Source organism: Heterodontus francisci, chromosome 3, assembly GCF_036365525.1.
Source record: "Heterodontus francisci isolate sHetFra1 chromosome 3, sHetFra1.hap1, whole genome shotgun sequence".
Classification (NCBI taxonomy): domain Eukaryota; kingdom Metazoa; phylum Chordata; class Chondrichthyes; order Heterodontiformes; family Heterodontidae; genus Heterodontus; species Heterodontus francisci.
Genome location: NC_090373.1, coordinates 41,272,781 through 41,296,276, shown reverse-complemented (window position 1 = coordinate 41,296,276; position 23,496 = coordinate 41,272,781). Strand labels below are relative to the sequence as shown.

Below are 23,496 nucleotides of genomic sequence, written 5' to 3'. Positions count from 1 at the left end.
GACAAACAGTTTCAAACAGCACCAAAAAATACAAACATTGCAAGGGAGATCAGTTTCCTTCAATACAATCATGAATTGCCTCACAACCCTTCCATTTCACATTTGTCATGCCAATTACATTTTTACATTTTACAGCAAATGAAAAATTTCCCAATACAGTTCGAGGGGTTTCCCATGGATCCAGCCCCTCCGATCAGCTTGGTGATCTTACACTGTGATCTTTCCCCATTGAGCCTTTGCTGCGGCTGCCCCAAGCTTCAGTGCGTCACTCAGCACATAGTCCTGGACCTTGGAGTGTGCCTCTGCATTCCTAATCCTCCAGGTCATTGCTCTTCAAGCAGATATCCAAGTACTTTTTAAATGTGGTGAGAGTTTCCGCCTCTACCACCTTACAGTTTTGCTAGTTTAAAGGTTTCAACAATGCTTTTGCCTCCCTCTGGTGGCATATATTCCTGGATACCACTGACTGAAAATAATTGTGTCCTTTTTTGTTTTGTTTGAGCTCTGCTAATCGACAGGCAAGGGAATCAAGATTACACTGTGTGTGAGAAAGAGAAGGACTCTTTGGTGAGATTATATGGTTTGCTTTTGAAGCACACCATTTATCGTTTATCCTGTGAATTTTGTTAACAATGGATCAGTGCCTATAATATGAGCTGGAGAATTTTATTTAAAACTGACGTGCCACAAAATTTGGTTCCGTAGCACCCAATGTTTTGGCGCTATCTGTATCCTGGCAGCTGTCATGATGCCTTCATTCTGCGGCACTCCGCTGTGCCAGTTGATTTGAGCCAGCACAGCAAACCAGAGGGTGGCTACTTTTTTTATTCTTTCATGGGATGTGAGCTTCGCTGGCAAGGCCAGCATTTGTTGTCTATCCCTATTTGCCCTTGAATCGCTGCAGTCCATGTGGCGTAGGTACACCCACAGTGGAATTTGATGTTTCTGCAGTAGTTTGATACAACTAAGTGGCTGACCAGGCCATTTCAGAGGGCAGTTAAGAATCAACCACATTGCTGTGGGTCTGGAGTCAGGTAAAGATGGCACATTTCCTTCCCTAAAGGACCTTAGAGAAGCAACCCCAATTTCCCATTCAACAACAGTCCCAAACCTTACCTCCCTCTGTTACTCACCATCACAGCATCCTCTTGGCCACAATGCAAAAAATAAAAGCCACCATAAAGTAAGCATTCCAAACCAAATTTATAAATCAAACCTTGCCATATTGCATACAAAGGTCAACTAATTGCCCTTGCACATTTCCTTCGTACCTGTATTGCAGATGCCTTTGCCTGTCCTAATGTCCCTACACAGTGCTACCCCAATGGCTGCAACATGGCTTGTTCAAGGCTGCTAACATTCAAAGGGAGAGATTGCAGATGGTTTTGCAGAAGGACCTCAAGAAGCTTTGGCCCTGGAGGCTGATCTTTGAACAGCACCACCTCGGCATGGATGGCAACAGTCTGCGCTGACTGTCTGACAGGCAACAGCAAGGGCACTGGTAGAGTGGCAGTATTAGGAGGATGAATGCTATTATCCTGAGAAACGCTGGCATATTCATTCTCCATGGAGCTACTGCCACTCCCCAGGGCGGTGCCTTAGTAATCCTAGTAATCTGTTGGATGACCGATTGCTGGAATTCTGTGATGTTGCAAGCCCCTTTGAGCACTGGTATCTGCAACTATGATGGCAGCACTCTGGTCTTAAGTTACAGCAAGCTGAGTTTGCATGACTTTTTTCTACTGTCGCACTCAGAGGTTGGATGGCCTGTGCTGCAATGGAAGCTGAGACATTGGCCATCAGGTGCTGCAACATGGATGGGTTTGCATGTGTTCTCATGGATTCGGCCATCACATCAGTGCTTGAGAAGATGGGCTCCAAGCTCTGTGCAAAACCTGTGACATGTTGGTGCCAGACTCCCCCGTGCTTCATGACATTAATCGCAAGCTACTTGGCAGGCCTGCAAATGCACCTAACATTTCAGTGTGCATATTCTTCAGCCTTCTTCTGTAGGCACCCCATCGAAATTCAGATCATGGTCCTCTGTAGCAGAACTCATGTGTGACCCTGCTGTCTGGTGACCTGGCACTTGTGCTATCCTTGTCCTCTTCTCTGGCTGCAGCCAAAGCTTGCCCAGTGTGTCACCATGTGCAGATCCTGCCTCTAAGCTCACCACTAAAGTACGTGCAATGTCAGTATCTGAGCTGGTAGCTACTCATGTCGGAGCAAGTGACACTTTTGCATCATCATCACTCTCTTCCTGTTCTTCCACCTCTTTCTGTTCCACCAGGTTTCCCCTCTTTGGAATCTGAAAGGAAAAAGATGCAAGGGTAGGACTGTGGTAAGGGGAGTGAGGAGAAAGCAAAAGATGCATACTGACAGAATCTGCAGATTGTAAAGCAAAAGAGATTGTGGGATGAGGTGGAAGTGGGATGTGAGAAGGAGGATCAGGTATGAGCATACCATCAACTGACATGGTTTCAGCCCTGCCGCTGGCCATGGCCTCAGTCATGGTCACTCCAATAGTGGCAAGCACCATGTCCTCCATTGGGTAAGGACGTGTTGTGAAATGTAGGTGTGAGGCTTGCAGCAGTGATAAGTATTTGAGGGTGAAGTGAAGCTATAAATGCTAGGTATAAGTTGTGATTGATAGAAGTGACTGATGATGAGATGTGGTGCATTGAGCAGTGTTTGAGGCTAAAGATGCAGTTAGTGTAATGTGACATTTGAAGATGCATTCACTGACCTTGATCACTTGTGTGAGGTCATTGAACTTCTTGAGGCACTGCATCCAGGTCCTCAGTACTATATTCCTGACACTAACTATCAGGACTACATGGTTCCACTGCTTTCACAAAGTTAGTCTGGAAGCTTTCCTGGCCCCTTGTGGATAGATGACATCTCTCCTGCTCTCCATCTGCTGCACCAAAGTCTCCAGTGCAGTGTCGGAGAACTTTGGAGCCTGCTTTCTACCATGTTGTACCATTTTTATGTCCTCGCAGGTCAAACTCACTTTTACAAGCATTTTCCAGCACCTGCTCCAGTCAGAATGCACCTCCCCTTTAAGAGGTAAAGACTGACTTTAAGTAGCGCAGGCTAGCTTGAACTTGTGCAATTTTGTGTCCCCTGCTCAGGCATGTAGCCACTCAACAGCACGTTTAGTACTAGCTGCACACTGCAATCATTTAAATGTAGTTTGCGTGCTGCTTGCAAGGGAAGCAACAGGCATGGGTTAATCGTACATCATGATCCCTGCGCCCTTACTCGAATGTTATCCAGTTTTACGGCTCAAGACTTTCAATGTGTCTTAGATGAGCAAACTATCTTCATTCAGTATTGCAATATTTGCTTTCGATACATATTTCCTTCACGTCATAGTTTCCTGAATCCATGCAAAACTCTAGATAAAGGATGTGGATGATTGCAATTTCCTTCAAACCATTGAAATATTGCCTTCATCCATTGTTCATCTGTGAATTCCATTGGAGACTGTTGCTGGACAGAGGTTTCAAGTGAACATTCTTCAGCTGAGCTGCAAGTATTTAGTAAACTGGGGAAAATCTAATGGTATTGTTTTCATAAGATAGCTCACAAACATTTCACTCTTCATTTCAATTAAAATCACAACATGGCTGTTGGAAATGTCTGTATTAAATCTAATCAGCACAGAGAAGGCTCATTTTGCAATTAAACAATGACCCAACAGACTTGAGTTGGATTTATAAGGTTTTGCTAAATATTGCTGCTCAGTCCAGAGTGTTTGTTGCTATGGTTACAGTTTCATAACACACCAGCCTATATTCATGGAATGGCTCACAGCATTATATGATGAATTTCCCAAGGCTAGATTATGTCACCAAGTGTGGGTATGCAATCTCTCTAGGATTTAGTCTTTCAGTATCTCAAAATAAGTGCAATCCCTCTTAATGTGATATCTGATTATGTTGAATCATGGAACAATTTTTGCAACATTTTAAATGGTTTTCATAATTCCATACATTACTCAATGTCAGTTGCATGCTATTGTGGAAACCCTGAATGATGATCTTCAGTTTCTGTTAAGTTTGGAACTTCCAACACTTGTAATGAAGAAATTAGACAGGCACTCAAGGGACAGACTCCTCTTACAATTGGAACAGATCAATGATTACAAGTTTTAAATGTCTTTCCATTATGTTCCCATGGCATCTTCAACTACAAGATCTTTTGTTAAGCATGATAATTGATTTTAACTTAAGAATGGGAGACCAGAACAAACTGTTAAGCGATTTAGTCATATTGGGTTAATGCTTGTTTCAGAGATGCTTGTTAGTAGTGCTAAAGTCAATGGGCTGGATTTTAGCAAGCCCACGACTTCGGGCTCCGTGGCAGGGGTGGGCGGGGAAGGCGTGGGGGTGGTGGTGGGAGATCGTTCTGGCAGGGTCCCGCCACAGAAGCCAACACTGGGAGGGTCCGGCCCAACCCTCCTGGCAGTGGCGAAGCTCCGTGGTGGCCCCCCCGCTGCTGGACGATGGGAACTGAATTACAATATTTAAATGAACAGGATGAATAAATTTAAATAAACCTACCCTTAATCTTCCAGACCCGCCGCAATCCTCAGTGCAGCAGCCATCACTCCCGTGCCTTCAATTCCCCATCTGGAGAAAGCCATGTGACACTGGTAGGGACGGGGGAGGAGTTAAGATTTTCAGTGTGGTAAGGTGGGGGGACAGGGTCAAATAAACGTAATGGGTGTAGAGGACGGTGGGAAGTGTGAACTTTAAACTTTGTGCAGTCGGGGTGGGGGAAGGTCAAATTTAAAAGATAAGTGTTTTTTTTGGGGGGGAAGGGCAAATAGATAATGTAATTGTTATTGGAGCGGTGGGAAAGGGGCGTTAGAAATTTATTTGATAAATTTTGGACAGGTGTATCTTTAAAAATTTAAATATTCCAGCAGGTCTGGCTGCCCTTTAAAAATGGTGCCAGAGCCTGCTCACAGGGACAGACAGCCCACCCCGTCCCCGAGATTGTGGGGTGGGAGGGGGGGGGGGGGGGGTGCGCCACCCTGGTTATTTAAATGAGCCGCTGCACGGCAAATCGTGGCGGCTCTTTGGTGTGCAGCCTGACATTTTTTGAGCTCGCCATCGAGATCGACGGCAAGCTCCTAAAATCCAGTCCAATGTATGGGGTGAGGGAGGAAAGTATGGAAAACTCTGAATTAGTGGAATAATTCGTAGCCCTGGTACAGTCATTTTCACATTGCTCCCAGGTATCTGGTAGGTTACTCATGACATTGACACATTTTCCCACCTCCTGCTTTTTTGGGGGCAGCTAGCTGGGGATCCTACAGTCCTTCCTTCTATCTCCCCACCAGAGAAATTGGACACCCTGATCCCTGAAGAACTCCTTGCAGATATGTTTCAAAACATATGATGCTACCTCACCAACTATAATAGCTGCCCTTTTTTGTCATTGCAGACCTTTAAATCTTAGAGTACCAGAGATTCGTCAACAAGGCAAGCTCTCAATCATAGGCATTTTTAATGCCATAAGATCTCCACAATAATGCCAATGATACTCCTGGAGAAAGAAACAGGATCATGATTATGTGATACAGCATTATGTTGCATAATTCTAGCTAAGTAGAAAATATAGATCTACAGTTTTATATTCTTTAAAATCTACAGCCTGTCAAGACAGTTACCTACAATATTGATTACTTTTGATGATTGATCATTGTACTTTAGGAGCCAAAGTTCTGGTGACCAGGGAGGGTGCAGAGCAGAAAAACCATCCATGAGGGCATGTGGGGAGGGGCAGAATTTGAGATCGCATCCAATTGTGTCACTTTCTGTCCCATACAACCTCGCCCAAATTCCACTCAGTGAGCAAGGGTATATCAAGATAGTCTCATCTCTACCCCTGCGTTGTATAAATATTAGTTGTTGGTGTTTGTCTGGATCTATTTTCAGAGCAACCCAGGAATACGGTCCGTTACACACTTTCAGGGCTGAGAGCTGAGAGATGACAGAAATCCTGTACTAAGCCTTCCAAAGTCCCTAGCAGGATTGCTGGCAAAGGTAATGTCATGCTAGGCCCCCACCTGCCAAGATTGAGCCACATTAATTTTGTCATGAATATTGATTTTAAACTATTACTGGAATGAAGAAAGGACTCGTTAAACAGATCAGCCATGGCTGGAAAAGACATTTGCATATTAACAGGCAGTGATTGGAAGGACAAAGGACCATTCCCTGATACATTCAACCCACAATGGACCTTGATCACCAGGTATTGTGTGTAAGAGGAGCATTCCAGAGACTGCTAAGGTGATACAATCCAAGACATGGTCAGACCAGTTAGTCACATGACTAACCTGCTTGGCAGCCTCGGGTTTTCTGAATTGTACAAACAGTTTGAACTCAGTGTCTATTTGCTGCTGGACTGAGAAGATCTCTCTCCTGTCTGCTCTCATCTCTTTCTCACAAGCCTCTGAATCCACTGAAGACACATGAACCCCAAGAGAGAAAAGTCTCCTCCAGCGAACAAGGTTTAAGAAGAATACTGGGCCCCAACGAAAAGAAAGAGCTACCTACAATCAAGGACTCCACAGTGAGCTCGAAGAACCATAACAACAACTCTTCAGATATTGCCTCAAATCTTTCCACTTTATTTTTCTTCTCTTCTTTTCTGTCTTTATTTGCATGTGTGTATCGCATATGCACGCTAGCGTGGGCGCGTTGTGTATCCATAGGCGTCAACCGAATTAGAGTTTAAGTTTAATAAATTTCAACTTTTCGTCTTTAAACCTAAAAAATCCTGTTTGTGCTGGTATTTTTGCCTTATAAAAGGAAAGCGGTGAACAAGGGATTCACCAAGTGGGAGCTAAAAACACGGTGTGTTTCAAATTAAATCCTGTTACGGTAAGACCAAGTGAAGGCTGAGAGGGACCCCTAGACACCTTTCTCACCTGGTCATAACAGAAATAAAACCCATAATGAAATGATTATCTTAAATTATTGACCTTTTCTCACTTTGGGGAATTCAGGAATAATTTCGGTGATTTGCCTAATGAACCTCTGGCTCAACCATCAGAGCAGCATTGCATCACTCCAGTTTCACTTAGGGTAGTCAGTGCACATGCCTGTGTTACATGTGTACAACATCCACTGCTCAATTATGGGACTAACACAATCCCCACTATTTGGGGTGGATCTGTGGTTCAGGTTTCAGCTGGCATGAGTCATATTCCACTGCACTTATGCTAACAGAGTGGGTGTCTCAGAATTCCTGGGCCTGTGTCTTTCTATCTCAGTGTTTATGGTGTGTTGTGAAAATTTATACATGATATCGAGTTCCTCTTACAAGGCTCTGGTGGTATATGTACAGTTTTGCATGTCATCTTCGGTTTTAGAATCAATCAAATTCAGTTCGACAGCTTAAATGTTTTAATTAATTTGAAGGACCTTGTTCATAAAAAAAAATCTCTGTTACTGTTCTAAATGATTTTTGGGAGCAATATTTTTAGTTTGTTTTATTCTGTTGCACATCAGGCAATTTTCAAATCAATTCCGGGCTAAAGTCTAGTGAGTAGAGTTTTTTTCTTGTTGAAACCCTAATTTATGAGTTTAATTAAGTAATGGATATTTTATTGAGAACTGCTCAGTAGAAGCTGGGTCAGAAGTGTTTCCCCATAATGTGCTGTGCAAATTTAAAATGTTGCATTTACCTTTGGTCTGGTTCACTGAGTGAGACCAGTGCTCTGTCCACCCTACATCCGAGCTGTGTTGAAATCAAGATCATTGCCCAGCCATCGGCTTAAATTCATTCTTAACCAGGAGTTCAAAACTGTTGGAACTTGCTGAATTTTCTGTTTCTCTTAAAATGTAAGGACTTTTAGAGATCAAATTTGGCATCTCCCTAGTACAACTCATTTATTTACTTCATCTTCACTCCTATGTTTTTCAAATGTGGTAATCCCCCTACACTCCTGTATTGTGGGCCTTGTCCCTGCCGTTGATTGAAACTCAGTGTGGTAGATGGTTCTGTACAGTACTATTGCAGAATGTATTCTTGGATGCATAGCACTCTCAATTCATCAAAAATGACATGATTTATAACATAAAAATTAAAGACCATAAATAAAGAAAGGACTCATATTTAAATAATGTCAATTACTTCTTTCAGCATGCATAACATACAACTAATTACTTTGACGTGCTGTGACTGTTTTTTCTACAAACATGTCAATCATCTTGTGCACAGCAAGATCCCAAAATCATGAGTTATTGACAAACTAAATCTACTGTTGCTAGTTTTGATTAAGGGAGTAATGTTGTCCAGGCCAAATGGTTAATTTGAATCAGAGTGCAGAATCAATCATTAACATCCACCTGAACAGGCTCATGGGGCCTTGGTTTAACATCTCACCGATGAGTTACTGATCTTACCTATGCTACTGTAAGGAGGAACCAAGCAAAGGGCAGGCATGTACCCACAAGTACAGTGTGAGAATGACTTGAAGCTGCTGTAGCTCAGCTCCAAATGACTGGTGATAGAGAAGTATAGGCACAAGCTCAAGCCGCTTGGTTCAATTCATGCAGATTAATGCTGCTTCAGTTCATTTATCACAATAGGTTTCTTAAGCTGCTGCTGTTGTGGTGTCACACCTTGGGAGATGATGGGGATGGTGGGGAGGGGGTTAATTGCTGCTGCATTCTAATACTGCTTAAATAAAAGCAAAATACTGCGGATGCTGGAAATCTGAAATAAAAACAAGAAATGCTGGAACCACTCAGCAGGTCTGGCAGCATCTGTGAAAAGAGAAGCAGAGTTAACGTTTCGGGTCAGTGACCTGGTCTGTTCGATGACCTTCAATTAAATATTAGGAAGGCGAAATCCATTGCCTCAGCCCCCACTTCAGACTCTGTTCTATAGCCCTTCATTCTCCTCCCCGCCCAATGTCTGAGGCTGAACTAGACTGTTTGTAATCTCAATATCCTTTTTGACCCTGAGTTGAACTCTCAGCCTCTTATCATTTCCATCAAAAGGACTGCCTACTGCCGTAATATTGCCCAACTCCACCCCTGCCTTGACCCATTTGCTGCTGAAACCCTCATCCATGCTTATGTTACCTCTAGACTCAACTATTCCAATGCTCTCTTAGTCAGCCTACCATCTTCCACAATCGATAAACTTCAGTTCATCCAGAGCTCTGTTACCCGTATCTTGACTTTTACCAAGTGCTGTTAATCTATTACTGCTGTGCTCGTTGACCTACACTGGCTTCCGGTCCAGCAATGCTTCAAATTAAAAATTCTCAAATTTATGTTCAGATCTCTCCAAAGCCTTTCCTTTCCCTATCTCTGTAACTTCCTCCAGCCCTATAACCCTCTGAGAGCTCCGAATTCCTCCAATTCTCTTGTGCATTACGATTTCCTTTTCTCCACAATTAGCAGCCATGCCCTCAGCTGCCAAGGCCCCATGATCTGGAGTTCTTCCCTGTTCCTCTCTGACTTTCTACCTCTTTTTCTTCCTTTAAGATGCTCCTTAAAATCTACTTCTTTGACCAAGGTTTTGACCACCTTCCCTAATATCTCCTTATGTGGTTCAGTGTCAAATTTGGGCTGATAATGCTCCTGTGAAGCACCTTGGGATGTTTTAGCATGATAAAGGTGCTATATAAATGCAAATTGTTGTGGTGGTGTTTGACACTGTTACCTGCACTGATTTGTTGATGCCATTTGTCTCATTAATGCTTTGCAATTGTTCATAAAGGTTATGTTGATCATTCAGCATAGGTGTTAAAACACTTGGTAAACAGGTTCCAGGCCAGCAAGGTTGAGTTTACATTAATCCACTGGTCCTGGTGCCTTTCAAGCTTTTTCATGGAAGATTTGCATACCAGGAATAACTTCACTACTGCAGCTTGTGTGCATCTTGAAGATAGTTGGGGCTAGAATTTATGGGCGCCCCCCCCCCCCACCCCCTCCGTGAAGCGGGATTGGAGGCAGGAGGACACGGAGTATCATGACGGGTGGTGGAGGGGGAGGCGGGGTTGAGGCCCCGTCGCTTCCCCATCACCCAGCGATCTTCCCGGGTGCAAGATAGGCCAACAACAGCCTTCCCGCCCAGAGGCCAATTGAGGCCCTTAAATGGCCTATTAATGACCAATTAGGGGTCTCTTCCTGCTGCCACTGGGATCTTAGTGGCGGGTGGTGGGGAGGGGGGCATCCACCAAGCGGAGATGATGCCTTGTAAAACAGGGCGCCCTCCCTGTGGGCTTTGTGGGGGGGGTGTCCCTCCTCCGTGGGCATTTGTGGCCCATGGATGTCCTCCACCGGGAATCAATTCACCACCCCCCACCCCGGGACACCCCTCCGCCTGGACTGCCAACCACCCCCAGCCACCCGCTCGCTGGGGCTTCCGGACTGGCCTGGGCAACCCTGCCTCACTTAGCTCTTGTCTGGGGTTTCACCGCTGGGTCTGGGTCCAAGGCCTCTGCAGTACTAGCAGTGGACACCACTCCGGTGGCGCTGCCGATACTGCTGAACTGCCAGCCCTCTGATTGGCCGGCAGCTCATGAAAGTGGGATCCCCATCTTTAAAGGGACGGGGATCCTGCCTCCTAAAACGTACATTTAAAAACACTGGAGGATCACTCCAGAGGTCCATGAAAATGCAGAGGCAGGGTTTCCCCTGCCTTTTTGGCCAGGCGTCGGGAGCCCCACCTCCTGCACAAAATACAGCCCTGGTGTGCAAAGCTTTATTAAGGGTCATGGGATGCTCTGGAAAAAATATACAAATAGCCTCTTCTATATGCATTACTCCCTCCTTTTCTTTGTTTCCCTTATTGCTTTCTTTCCGTGGCAATTTTATTCTTCCCCTTTCTGGATTTCTCTCTTTCACTTTTTTGCTCATCTCCTTTCTGACTCTGTTACTTTCACTTTTGTTTTTGCTTTTATTACTAATACTTTCCCTTATTTCTTTCATATTTATATTCTGCTTTCTTTCTGTTATTCTTTCATTGCTTCTTGTACCTTCTTATTGCACCATGAATCTTGCTACCTGCCTGATTTTCTTTAAGTGATTGGCAACTGCTGCTGTTCCCCCCCTCACCCCAGTGAACACAATGGCTCCAGAACTGCAGCAGCATTGAGAGATCAAGCAGGAAAACAGAGTCACTGAAGCCAGCAATGAGAGAAAGTTACTAAATGTAATATTGTTTTTTTTTAAATGGTGATGGAGAAAATAATGGGACTGAAGCGTGACAAACTTCCAGGACCTATGGGTTTCCACCACAAGCTGTTAAAAGAAGCAGATGAGGAGACTGTGGATGCTTTGGTTGTGATCCTCCAAAACTCTCTTGATTCATGAATGTCTCCTTGGATGAGAAACTTGCTAATGCCACTCCACTATTTACAAATGGTGTGAGAATGAAACCAGGAAATTATAGACCTCAAATCTGTTATTAGGGAGAAAGTGACTGAAAATTTCTATAAATATGAACTGATGAGAGAGAGAGAGAGCATGGGATTATAAAGGGTAAGTCATGTTCAACAAACTAGTTGAGTTTTTTGCAGAGGCCGCTAATGTGGCAGATAAAGGAGTGTCTTTGGATGTTACTCATATGGACTTCCAGAAATCATTCAAAAAGGTTCTACACAAGAGGTTGTTAGCAGTGCATGGATTAGAGGCAAATATTTGATATAAGTAGGTAATTGGAGGTAGAAGGCAGAGTTTTGGGAGGATGGATATGTACATGATGTGACAATTGGTGGCCTCCAGGGATCTGTATTGGGGTCTCAGCTTTCACAATATTTACCAGTGATTTGGATGAAGGAATAAAGAGTTGTATATCACAAATTTGTTGATGATGCTAAGTAAGTAGTGTAGATGGGAGCAGAAAGTTACAAAAGGACATTAATAGATTAAATGGGTGGACAAAACTGTAGCAGATGCAGTTCAGTGTAGGGAAGCGTGAGGTCATTCAGTTTGGATCTAAGAAAGTTAGATCAGAGTATTTTCAAAATGGTAAGAAGTTAGGAACGGTAGAGGAGTAGAGAGTTTCAGGAGTCATAGAATTATAGAACCATACAGCACAGAAGGAAGCCATTTGGCCCATCATGTCTGTACCAACTCTTTAAAAGAGTTAGCTAATTAGGCCCATTCCCCTGGCTCTTTCGCCATAGATCTGCAAATTTCTCCTTTTCAATTATATATCCAATTCCCTTTTAAAAGTTATTATCACAGCTGCTTCCACCACATTTTCAGGAAGTGCATTCCAAATCATAACAATTCACTGTGTAAAAGAATTCTCTTCATTCTTTTGTTGGATGTTTTGCAAATTATCTTAAATCTGTGTCCTCTCGTTACTGAACTTGCTGCCAGTGAAAACAGTTTCTTGTTATTTACTCTATCACAACCCTTCATTTTAAAAACCTCTATTAAATCTCCTGTGAACCTTCCCTGCTGTAAGGAGAACAATCTTAGCTTCTCTTGTCTCTCCTTGTACAGAAATCACGAAAAACTAGTGGCCAGGTACAAAATGTAGTTATAAAATCTAATAGAATTTTAGACTTTATCGCAAGAGGATTGTGATGCAATGAGGTAGAAGTTATTCTTTAGCTTTTAAAGGCCTGGCTGGACCATATCTGGACTATTGTGTTCAGTTCTAGGCACCGCACCTGAGGAAGGACATATTGGCCTTAGGGTATGAAGCACACATTTACCTGAATGATACTGGAGTTAAATGGGTTAAATTATAAAGACAGATTGCATAGAAAGAAATGACTTCCTTTGGTAGAGGGCATAACCTGAAAATTAGAGCTAGGCTGTTCAGCAGTGATGTTAAGAAACACTTATTCACACAAAGAATAGTGGAAATCTGGAACACTGTCCTCCAAAACTCTGTTGAGGCTAGGTCAATTGAAAATTTTAAAACTGAGATTGATGGATAAGGGTATTATAAGGAAGTTATGGAACCCAGGGATGTTCCTAATTGAGGGTGGGGATGGGCAACCATCAGCATATGCGTTCCTTGGTGTTATGTTTTGTTCCCCAAGCATGAAGAAACTAGACTTGCAATTTCTTGTGTGTAGGTTTTTATTCAGATGGCTGTCCTGATCTCTCAGTTTCACATTTGGAACCACACTCCCGCCTGTTGACTGACACATGATCAGTGACCAGTCTTACAAACACAGCACAGAAGCAATCAATCACTAAGCAATCAAACACAACACTTGGGTTTTAATATGCATGCTCATGCACAATGTAAATCAATCCTTAGAATAACGTTCCAGAAAGGGGTCAAGGCTTGCAGTAGAGGGGTGAGATTGGGTGTGGTGCTGTGGCTCGTTGGGGAGAATTTCCCTGTCAATTTGGTATTTTAGGGGAAAAATCAGAACAATTTGATGATGAAAAGGAAGTTCATGAGTACCTTGTGATTTACTTATTCTTTTTATGTGATAATCTAACATCAGGGTGATTAAGTGTCAGGGAACTAGTTGTATTTCACAGCATTTTTTTTCTTGCAATGATTGTGCATTGCTTTTTACGATGGTATGAAGGGGTGAAATTTTCGGGGTGAGAGGCTTTCTAATTGTTATCATTTTGCTAATAACTTGGCTGAGAAGTAGCACTCTCCCTTCTAAGTCAGAAGAACCCAGGGTTTGCCTGTTGTAAACTACAGACATCCCCTTGAGTGCAATGTTGAAATTTGCATTAGACGGTAATGTGTTGTTTGGACTGTGATATTTTGAGTGGTGTAAGGTAGTTTAATCAAAAATCTCCCATGGCATTGTTCACAGTAAGTCCAAGGATTTCCAGTTCGGTGAAGGCAAGAACATTATAGCGTGTGGATAGAATAGTGTGTGTCCCTTTTATGGTGAGAAAGTATAATTGCTTCTCATTCTTGCATTAAATTGCGGATTTACCTACAAGTCAAATGACAGGTGGAAACACTGGGACTGTTTGACTGACATATAACAAGTTGGACACAATGGGGGGGGACTTTTAAACTGGAGGAGCATGGGGGTGGGACTTAAAAACCAGCAAAAATGCCTGCTTAGGGAAGTGGGCTCCAACCCGTTGACTTTGCGCAACCCCTTCAAGAGACACTGGTTGCCAATTAACATACAGTAATCACTCAATAGGAGGGATTTTTCAACACTGTTTTCAGTTTAACATCGCACCCTCATAATTCCTGAAACTTGCCATTGAAAACAAGGTGAGCACACAATGGAAAGTGAAGGGGCTGATTAAAACTTATCTAACTACTGCTATGAATACCCAATATTCACAGTTGTTTTCTGCCCTGCACTTGTTCACAATACTTTAGCTGAGAGCTTACATTCTACACTTTGGAAGTTTTTTGAATCACATCAGAATGGATGGAGCCTTGGTTGCCTTAGGTTGAACCTCGGATGAGGAGCAATGTGATCAGCAGCAGCAACCTGCTGTTTAGAGTCCTGCAGTTGGACAGCAAAGAGGGGAGCAGCAGAGAGAGGTGCCATTTGCAGGATGCACTACCCGTGACCGTGGCTGGACAGGTAGAGGCTGAGTTTCCTTGGCTTGTTGGAACAGCAGCGTTGAAGGAGACTCAGGTTGTGATGTCAGACATCTGCAGCCTCCGAGAAGAAGATCATCTCCCTGCTAGATGTGAAGGCCACGCTTTAACAGTGACTGTCAAATTGAGCACCGCTGTCAACCGTTTTGCATTGGGATTCTTCCAGGGCTGTGCCAGAGATATTTTGAAGAATCAGCCAGTCAGTGGCCCACTAATACATAACACAGGTGGCTGATGGCTGGTTGCCTAAGTTGGAAAAATATGTGAACTTTGCCTGTAATGATGCTAGTCAAAATGAGTGGGTGCTTGCGTTTGCACCTCTGGCTGTCTTCCCACAGGTGTAGGGCATAATTGACTGCACAAACAGGGCAATCCACACACCCACAGATCAACCAGGAGTGTTTATCAACTGCAAGGTCTTCAAATCCATTACGTGCAGCTGGTGTGAAATCACAAAGATATTTATGCAGGTGTATGCAAGATTCCCAAGGAACTGCCATGATGCTTTCATCCTGTGGCAGTCCAAGGGGTGGTTTCTAGGAGATCATGGATCCCCACTTCAAACTTGGCTGATGATGCCTATCAGAAGTGCAAGCCCAACCGTGCTACAATGAACTCCATATGACCACCAGATGTGGTATTGAACAAGCGACACTGAAGTTGCCCTTCAGTTGCCTGATCAGACCTGGAGGCACCCTTCAAAACACACCAGCAGCTTTTCCAAAATGGTCGTGATGTGCTGTGCTCTGCAAAACGTTGCACAGCTGCGAGTTTTGGACCTGAAGGATTTTGAGGAGGAAGTGGAGGACAAAGACGATGAGGGCAATGCACAACTAGCTGCTCACATTGTAGCCAGGGTGCTCTTATTAAAGAAGTTTGCACCACTAGACTGACTGTGTCACAACCACATGCAATGGCTACTCTTCCCGCACACCCCACCCAGTGCCACTGACAAAGAGTCCTGCAAACAACCTCCGTAGCTTGTACATTCCCCCTTACTCTCCATCAATTCATGTCTTCTCATTCTTCTTCAAGCAAATTAAAAGGCGACTTGCCACCCAGCACCCAAACATGTGTAAGACGGAAATTGGTGCAAAGTAATAAAATTTATGTGATTCTACTAAAGAACAAGAACTTCACAGCATAAATTTTTTTTATTCGTTCCTGGGATGTGGACGTTGCTGGCCAGGCCAGCATTTATTTCCTATCCCTAATTGCCGTTGAAAAGTTGATGGTGAGCTGCCTTCTTGAGCTGCTGCGGTCCATTTGGGGTAGGTAAACCCACAGTGCTGTAAGGAAGGGAGTTCCAGGATTTTAACCCAGTGACAGTAAAGGAACGGCAATGTAGTTCCAAGTCAGGATGGTGTGTGACTTGGAGGAGAACTTGCAGGTGGTGGTTCTCCCATGCATCTGCTGCCCTTGCCCTTCTAGGTGGTAGAGGTCGTGGATTTGGAAGGTGCTGTCTAAGGAGCCTTGGTCAGTTGCTGCAGTGCATCTTGTAGATGGTACAGACTGCTGCCACTATGCGTCAGTGGTGGAGGGAGTGAATGTTTTTTGTGGATGGGGTGCCAATCAAATGGGCTGCTTTATCCTGGATGGTATCGGGCTTCTTGAGCATTGGAGCTGCACCCGTCAAGGCAAGTGGAGAGTATTCCATCGCACTCCTGACTTGTGCCTTGTAGATGGTGGACAGGCTTTGGGGAGTCAGGAGGTGAGTTACTCGCCGCAGGATTCCTAGCCTCTGACCTGCTCTTGTAGCCACGGTGTTTATATGGCTACTCTAGTTCAGTTTCTGATCAATGGTAACCCCCAGGATGTTGATAGTGGAGGATTCAGTGATGGTAATGCCATTGAATGTCAAGGGGAGATGGTTAGATTCTCTTTTGTTAGAGATGGTCATTGCCTGGCACTTGTGTGGCACGAATGTTACTTGCCACTTATCAGCCCAAGCCTGGATATTTTCCAGGTCTTGCTGCATTTCTACATGGACTGCTTCAGTATCTGAGGAGTCATGAATGGTGCTGAACATTGTGCAATCATCAGCGAACATCCCCAGTTCTGACCTTATGATTGAAGGATGGTCATTGACAAAGATGCTGAAGATGGTTGGGCCTAGGACACTACCCTGAGGAACTCCTGCAGTGATGTCCTGGAGCTCAGATGATTGACCTCCAACAAACACAATCATCTTTCTTTTTGCTAGGTACGACTCCAACCAGCAGAGAGTTTTCCCCCGATTCCCATTGACTCCAGTTTTGCTCGGGCTCCTTACTGTCATGCTCTGTCAAATGCTGCCTTGATGTCAAGGGCAGTCACTCTCACCTCACCTCTTGAGTTCAGCTCTTTTATCCATGTTTGAACCAAGGCTGTAATGAGGTCAGGAACTGAGTGGCCCTGGCAGAACCCAAACTGAGTGTCAGTGAGCAGGTTATTGCTAAGCAAGTGTTGCTTGATAACACTGTTGATGACACCTTCCATCACTTTACTGAAGATTGAGAGAAGACTGATAGGGCGGTAATTGGCTGGGTTGAACTTGTCCTGCTTTTTGTGTACAGGACATATCTGGGCAATTTTCCACATTGCTGGGTAGACGCCAGTGTTGTAGCTGTACTGAAACAGCTTGTCGAGGGACGCGGCAAGTTCTGGAGCACAGGTCTTCAGCACTATTGCCAGAATGTTGTCAGGGCCCATAGCCTTTGCAAGATTCAGTGCCTTCAGTGGTTTCTTGATATCATGTGAAGTGAATTGAATTGGCTGAAGACTGGCCAGTCTGTGATGCTGGGGACTTCAGGAGGAGGCCGAGATGGATCATCAACTCGGCACTTCTGGCTGAAGTTTGTTGCAAATGCTTCAGCTTTACCTTGGTCTTTAACTTTATATTTATGTATTCCTTTGTGCTACTAAAAGCTGTACTTTTCCTGCTACTCCTACCTGGTGCAACCCCTGTGGTTCAGCAAAGGTAGAGACAGGCTGCTCAGATCCCTGCTGTGACAGCTGAGATACTCTTGGCCAACGACCTCTGGGACTTGGCGCCTGAGAAGTCCCTGCCAAAGACTGCTCCACCTGCACTTGTGCAGGGGCATACATGGCCATTGGGAAGACAAGGCAACATGTTGGCTATTGACTGGATAGGGTGGGCAACAGGTAAGAAGTGGATGCACTTTGAATGGAGTCCCCACTTCCATGTCCCTTTTCGCCTACATCCATCTCATGGACCAGCCACAATTCACTACTACCACTGTGATGTGGAACACTTTGGTGCAGGTCTGTTGAGCCAAGGCTAAGGTATCTGTCATCTTATTTAAAGCAGCAGACATGTTGGCATCCAGAGTCTGCATGACCATCGTCAAAGTGTGCATGGATTCATTTGATTGCTGCATTACATGTTCCACGGACCTGGCCACTCTATCAATGCAAGAAGACCTTGTTGAAATACTCAGCGACATCATGCTTGAGGCATTCTGCTTCATTCTCTCTGCACTCGTGATCAGTGTGTTTGGAAGGCCTGTCAGCACATTGCACATTCCCTGCTGCTCCTCAGTGATTCAGACCTTCCAGCCTGATGTCTTGGGGCCCTAATCATTGCACAATTTATCATTGTGCATGCATAATGCATTCCTACTTGATGATATCCTCAATGGCTGACATTTGAGATGAGAAAAGTGATACTCCCTTACTCTGATAGCTGAATATAAATTTATATTATGATTATTTTTACAATATGAACATGTTTTTCATAAGCGTAATATGATATTTTGTATAGTATCTACCAAATTCAGAATATTCACTCCTTTTCTGTTCAAAGTTCCCAGTATCATTTAGCTTTGCAGTACGGAATTTACAAATCAAATTGGAAATATCCAATAGATGTTTAGTTTAAACTATTAATTGAATATACAGATCTAAATAATCCAATGAGATTGTTTCACACAATTGCCAAATACAGACTGTGTACGTCTATGTAATAACTGAAAACAAAATACTAATTTTCTGTCCATTTGAAAGTTAACTTAATAGAGAACATCTCCTGTTCTCTGGAAAGTAATCTTTGCGACATCAGTTGCATCTTCTGTCCAGCAGTGCATTTTTCTGTGCACAATGCTTTTCTCATTGTTGCAGCTGTTGTCTCATTGTTGCCGTTTATCCAGGTTTCCAGAAACCTGAATGAACTGCAGGAAAAATCAAGATGTTGATTTTCTAGAGGACTCTCTGATTGATGTTTTCACAGTATCAACATGCTTACCAGCTTGGTAGTGAGGCAGAAAGCCGTATTAGGGATTAGTACCATTTTGCGGGAAATCTGTTAAAATTTTACTATGCTGCCTCACATTGTTAACAAATTCTACTAAAGTAAACCATCAGATGTCATTTTCCTTTAGTGGATCTCCACAATACGAAGCATTTCGTCTGGTATATTTGCTCATGATAGTGTTATTTGGACAGATAACAGATAATGAGTGTCTGTTTCCAGATATTGGGATGAATCTCAGCTCCCAAAAGGGGTGGATTGGTGTCAAGTCAGAGGTTAAAATTCAAAAGATCTCAAGCAGGAAGCCAACCTGCCTTGAACTCCACCACCCGCCCCAGCTTCCGGTTTTAACTGAGCGCCAACTTTCACTCACACACACACATTAGAGATTCAGACACACAAAAATAAGTTACAGAGTGGGGAAGGGAAGATTGGTCAAGCTAAAGTCCATAGGAAAAAACAAGCGTATACACTCTGTGGAGTACGGTGATTTGACTGGCTTCTAGCTGAATTCGGTGGTCCTGAGACTTTTAGTTTGAAAAGACAGATGACTGATTTGGTGGGTCTTACACGATGCGGATGATGTCCTCCAAAGGTGTTTCTGGTTGTAGCTGGAATATACTAGGTCAGTCAACAGGCAGGGTTCGAAGCTTGCAAGCTGGAATGGAGAAAGAAAGAGATAGAGGGACCCCCCACTTGGGTCTGCATGTGTCAGAGTCCAGATACTTCTCCTTGCTGCTACAGAGAAACACCAGCTTAGACCCAGTTAACAGTGTATTTCTTCTTGCTAAAAAGAACAAGCAGTTCCCTTAAACTTCCTGGGTCTTGGTTCTTGCTGGGATGAGCAGCCATTTCGTTGCCACCACATGGGCCTTACAATGTAGGGGATACAGTGTTGAAAATTAGGAAGTCATCTTAAGCTGCTAGCAAAGTCATCTTTTGTCTGTTCCTTTTTAAAGTCCTTTAAAAAATATATATTCAAATCTCCAGTCAGTAGATTAAAGAAAATTATCATTCAACAAAGCACGTTGGCGTAACAACTTATTTTCACAACCTGTTTAATTTTCTCCTGCTCAGTTTTAATTTTCTTTCCCCATCCCTGAATGATGGTAGAAATCAATGCTCCCTCTAAATTTTCTTAGTACTGGGTGGGCTACAAACTCCTCTGAGCACAACATTTTTGTCCATGGGCAGCTTCCATTTTAAAAATCACTGAACTTTCACAAAGATGTGATTGAGCCGTTTATTTCAATATGCAGTACATTCAAGATTGCTGTGTGAATCTACACACGCAGCTGAGAGTGAACATTACTCTCCTTCGATTGGTCCCATTCTCCCTCTCCTCAAAGGTCCCATTCCACCTCCACCTCACATTGGTTCCAAAGCACCTCTCCTTTATTGGGTTACATTATACTTCTAATCATCTTCTAGTTGTGGTTGTTCGAGGCCAATCAGCTCAGCCCTATGACATTGCTGCAGGAGTTCCTAAGGATAGTGTCCTCGGCCCAACCATCTTCATCTGCCTCATCAAAGCTTCTTTCCAATGTAAGGTCAGAAGTGATGATGTTCACTGATGATTGCATAGTGTGCAGTCCCATTCACAACTCCTTAGATACTAAAATAAAAACAGAAATTGCTGGAAATACTCAGCAGGTCAGGCCGCATCTGTGGAGAGAGAAGCAGAGTTAACGTTTAAGTTCTGATGAAAGGTCACAGACCTGAAACGTTACCTCTGCTTCTCTCTCCACAGATGCTGCCTGAACTGCTGAGTATTTCCAGCAATTTCTGTTTTTATTTCAGATTTCCAGCATCTGCAGTATTTTGCTTTTATCCTCAGATACTGAAGCAGTTCATGCCTGCATGCCCCCAAGACCTGGACAACATTCAGGCTTGGGCTGACCAGTGGCAAGTCACATTCGTGCCACACAAATGCCAGGCAATGACCATCTCCAACAAGAGAGAATCTAACCATCTCCCTTTGATGTTTAACGGCATTGCCAACACTGCATCCCCCACCATCAACATCTTGGGGGCTACCATTGACCAGAAACTTAGCCTGACCAGTACATAAATACTGTGGCTACAAAAGCAGGTCAAAGGCTGGGAATTCTGCAACGAGTAACTCATCCTGACTCCCCAATGCCTGTCCACCATCTACAGGTGTGCAGTGGAATCACATTAGGCGTGTGATGGAGTATTCTCCGTTTGCCTGGATGAGTGCAGCTCCAACAACTGTCAAGAAGATCAACACTATGCAGGACAAAGCAGCCCACTTGATTGGCACCTCATTCACAACCTTAAACATTCACTCCCTCCACCACTGACACACAGTATCAGCAATGTGTACTATATACAAGATGTACTGCAGCAACACATCACGCCACTTTTTAAACGTGTGACCTCTACCATGTAGGAAGACAAGGGCAGCATGCACCATGACCTACACGTTCCCTTCCACGTCACACAACATCCTGACTTGGAACTATATCGCTGTTCCTTCACTGTCGCTGGATCGACATTCTGGAATGCTCTTCCTAACAGCACTGTGGGTGTACCTACACCACATGGACTGCAGCAGTTCAAGAAGGCAGCTTACCATCACCTTCTCAAAGCCAATTAGGGCACAGAAGGTACTCTGGGCCGGGGACTTCAATGTTTATCACCAAGACTGACTCGCGGGCACCACTACTGACTGAGCTGGCCGAGTCCTAAAGGACATAGCTGCTAGACTGGGTATGCAGCAGGTGGTGAGGGAACCAACAAGAGGGAAAAACCTACTTGACCTTGTCCTCACCAATCTACTTGTCGCAGATACATCTGTCCATGACAGTATTGGGAGGAGTGATCACTGCACAGTCCTTTTGGAGACCAAGTTGCACCTTCACATTGAGGAAACCCACCATCATCTTGTGTGGCACTACCACTGTGCTAAATGGGATAGATTCAGAACAGATCTAGCAACTCAAAACTGGGCATCCATGAGGCACTGTGGGCCATCAGCAGCAGCAGGATTGTATTCAACCTCAATCTGTAACCTCATGGCCTGGCATATCCCCCACTCTACCATTACCATCAGGATGGGAGACCAACCCTGGTTCAATGAAGAGTGCAGGAGGGCATGCCAGGAGCAGCACCAGGCATACCTAAAAATGAGCTATTGGACTACTTGCATTACAGACAGCGGAAGCAGCATGTGATAGACAGGGCTAAGCAATCCCACAACCAACGGATCAGATTTAAGGACAGTAGATGAAATGTAAATTGGGCGAAGAGGATTGACACTGATTGAAAGTCTGATCTTAGATCATAAACAATCATAATGATCTATTCATCTCGCTGAACAGTGACATGAAACTCACATAATCTGTTCTCTCATCCATTATCCATTCACCTGGACAGCTTCAATTATATCTGGTATATGTGGCTCAGTCAATGTTAAATGCAGGTGTGCATTGGCTATAATCTATGTATACATATATGTATATACATGATAACTAACCCAATCTGCATCATATACCTGCCCATCAAAAATCATTGGATGCTCATTGAGACTCAATCCATTGATCAGCTTTATCCCAGACTCTGTGTGTCTATCTGGCCATGATGGGCCATACCCACTAAGGTCGAGACCTTTAGTGGCTTTGGGTCTTTCTGGGCCATTCATTGCCAGGTTGCATCCTGGGCCATTGAGAGCTGCTGAATGGGGAGCATTCCCAGATCTCAGTGTAATCCAAGATTGGCAACTGGAAGGTGCATGGGCCCCACCATTTTCATCCAATTCAACCCCTCCCCTAACAGGCTGACTGGCTACTGGGTACTTTCCAGAGTCTCTCCCCCTCCCACAGCCCGTGGCCAATGAATCCGTAACTCTCACCTTCTGGAGTTCCGTCTCTCCCAGGGCTCTGAGGTCTTATCCAGCTCCTTTCTTCTGTCCTTAACACTGCATGCTGCTCATATCCAGATGCAGATCATCATCATCATCATCACCACCACCTCCTCCACCACCTCCACCTCCTCCTCCTCCTCCTCCTCCACCTCCTCCTCCTCCTCCACCTCCTCCTCCACCACCACCTCCACCTCCACCCCAACTTGTTGCTCTTCCAATCGCAAATTCCTTCTCCCCATCCTTATTACTCCTCCAATCGCAGATTCCCTCTCTCCCCAACTTGCTGCTCCTCCAATCACAGATTCCCTCTCTCCCATGCTCTTTGTTCCTCCAATTACAGCTGCACTTTTTCTGCTCTCTCTCCAGCTGCTCACGCTTTTGCTGCTCAAGCTTGCTGTTGTGATTTGCCTGTTTATTTCAGTATTCCAGATAGCTGCATGGCCGCACACATGCACACCTTAGAGGAAACATTGGTAGTAATTGCAAATATCATAATGTTTGTTCATTCTCAATCAAGTCACTAATCGCATTGAAGAAGCTGAAAGTGGCGTGAGTTTGTTTGTGTTATCTGAAGCAACACAATGAGGTACACGGATTCCAGTTCCTTGATGATCTCTAGACGGTTTATTGGCAGCTAAACTAATACACACAATGCAAAGCAAACTATATACAGAATCTTTTGTCCAGGGTGTTGCCGTGCAGAGTGAATATGGCTTCTAGTCACATGCCTAAATCCTGGTACTTAGCTAATTAGCATACTGAGTTCCTAAAGGGACATCACTCTTAAAGCAATCATACAACATCCCCTTTCGTTCCA

The 23,496-nt window shown here is 44.1% G+C and overlaps 1 protein-coding gene across 3 annotated transcripts in view; it reads left to right on the top strand.

Annotated features, from left to right (window-relative positions):
* The window catches only part of LOC137355859 (CUB and sushi domain-containing protein 1-like), a 1,186,508-nt gene that overhangs the window by 341,770 nt on the left and 821,242 nt on the right, over positions 1 to 23,496 (top strand). The window lies entirely within an intron of this gene.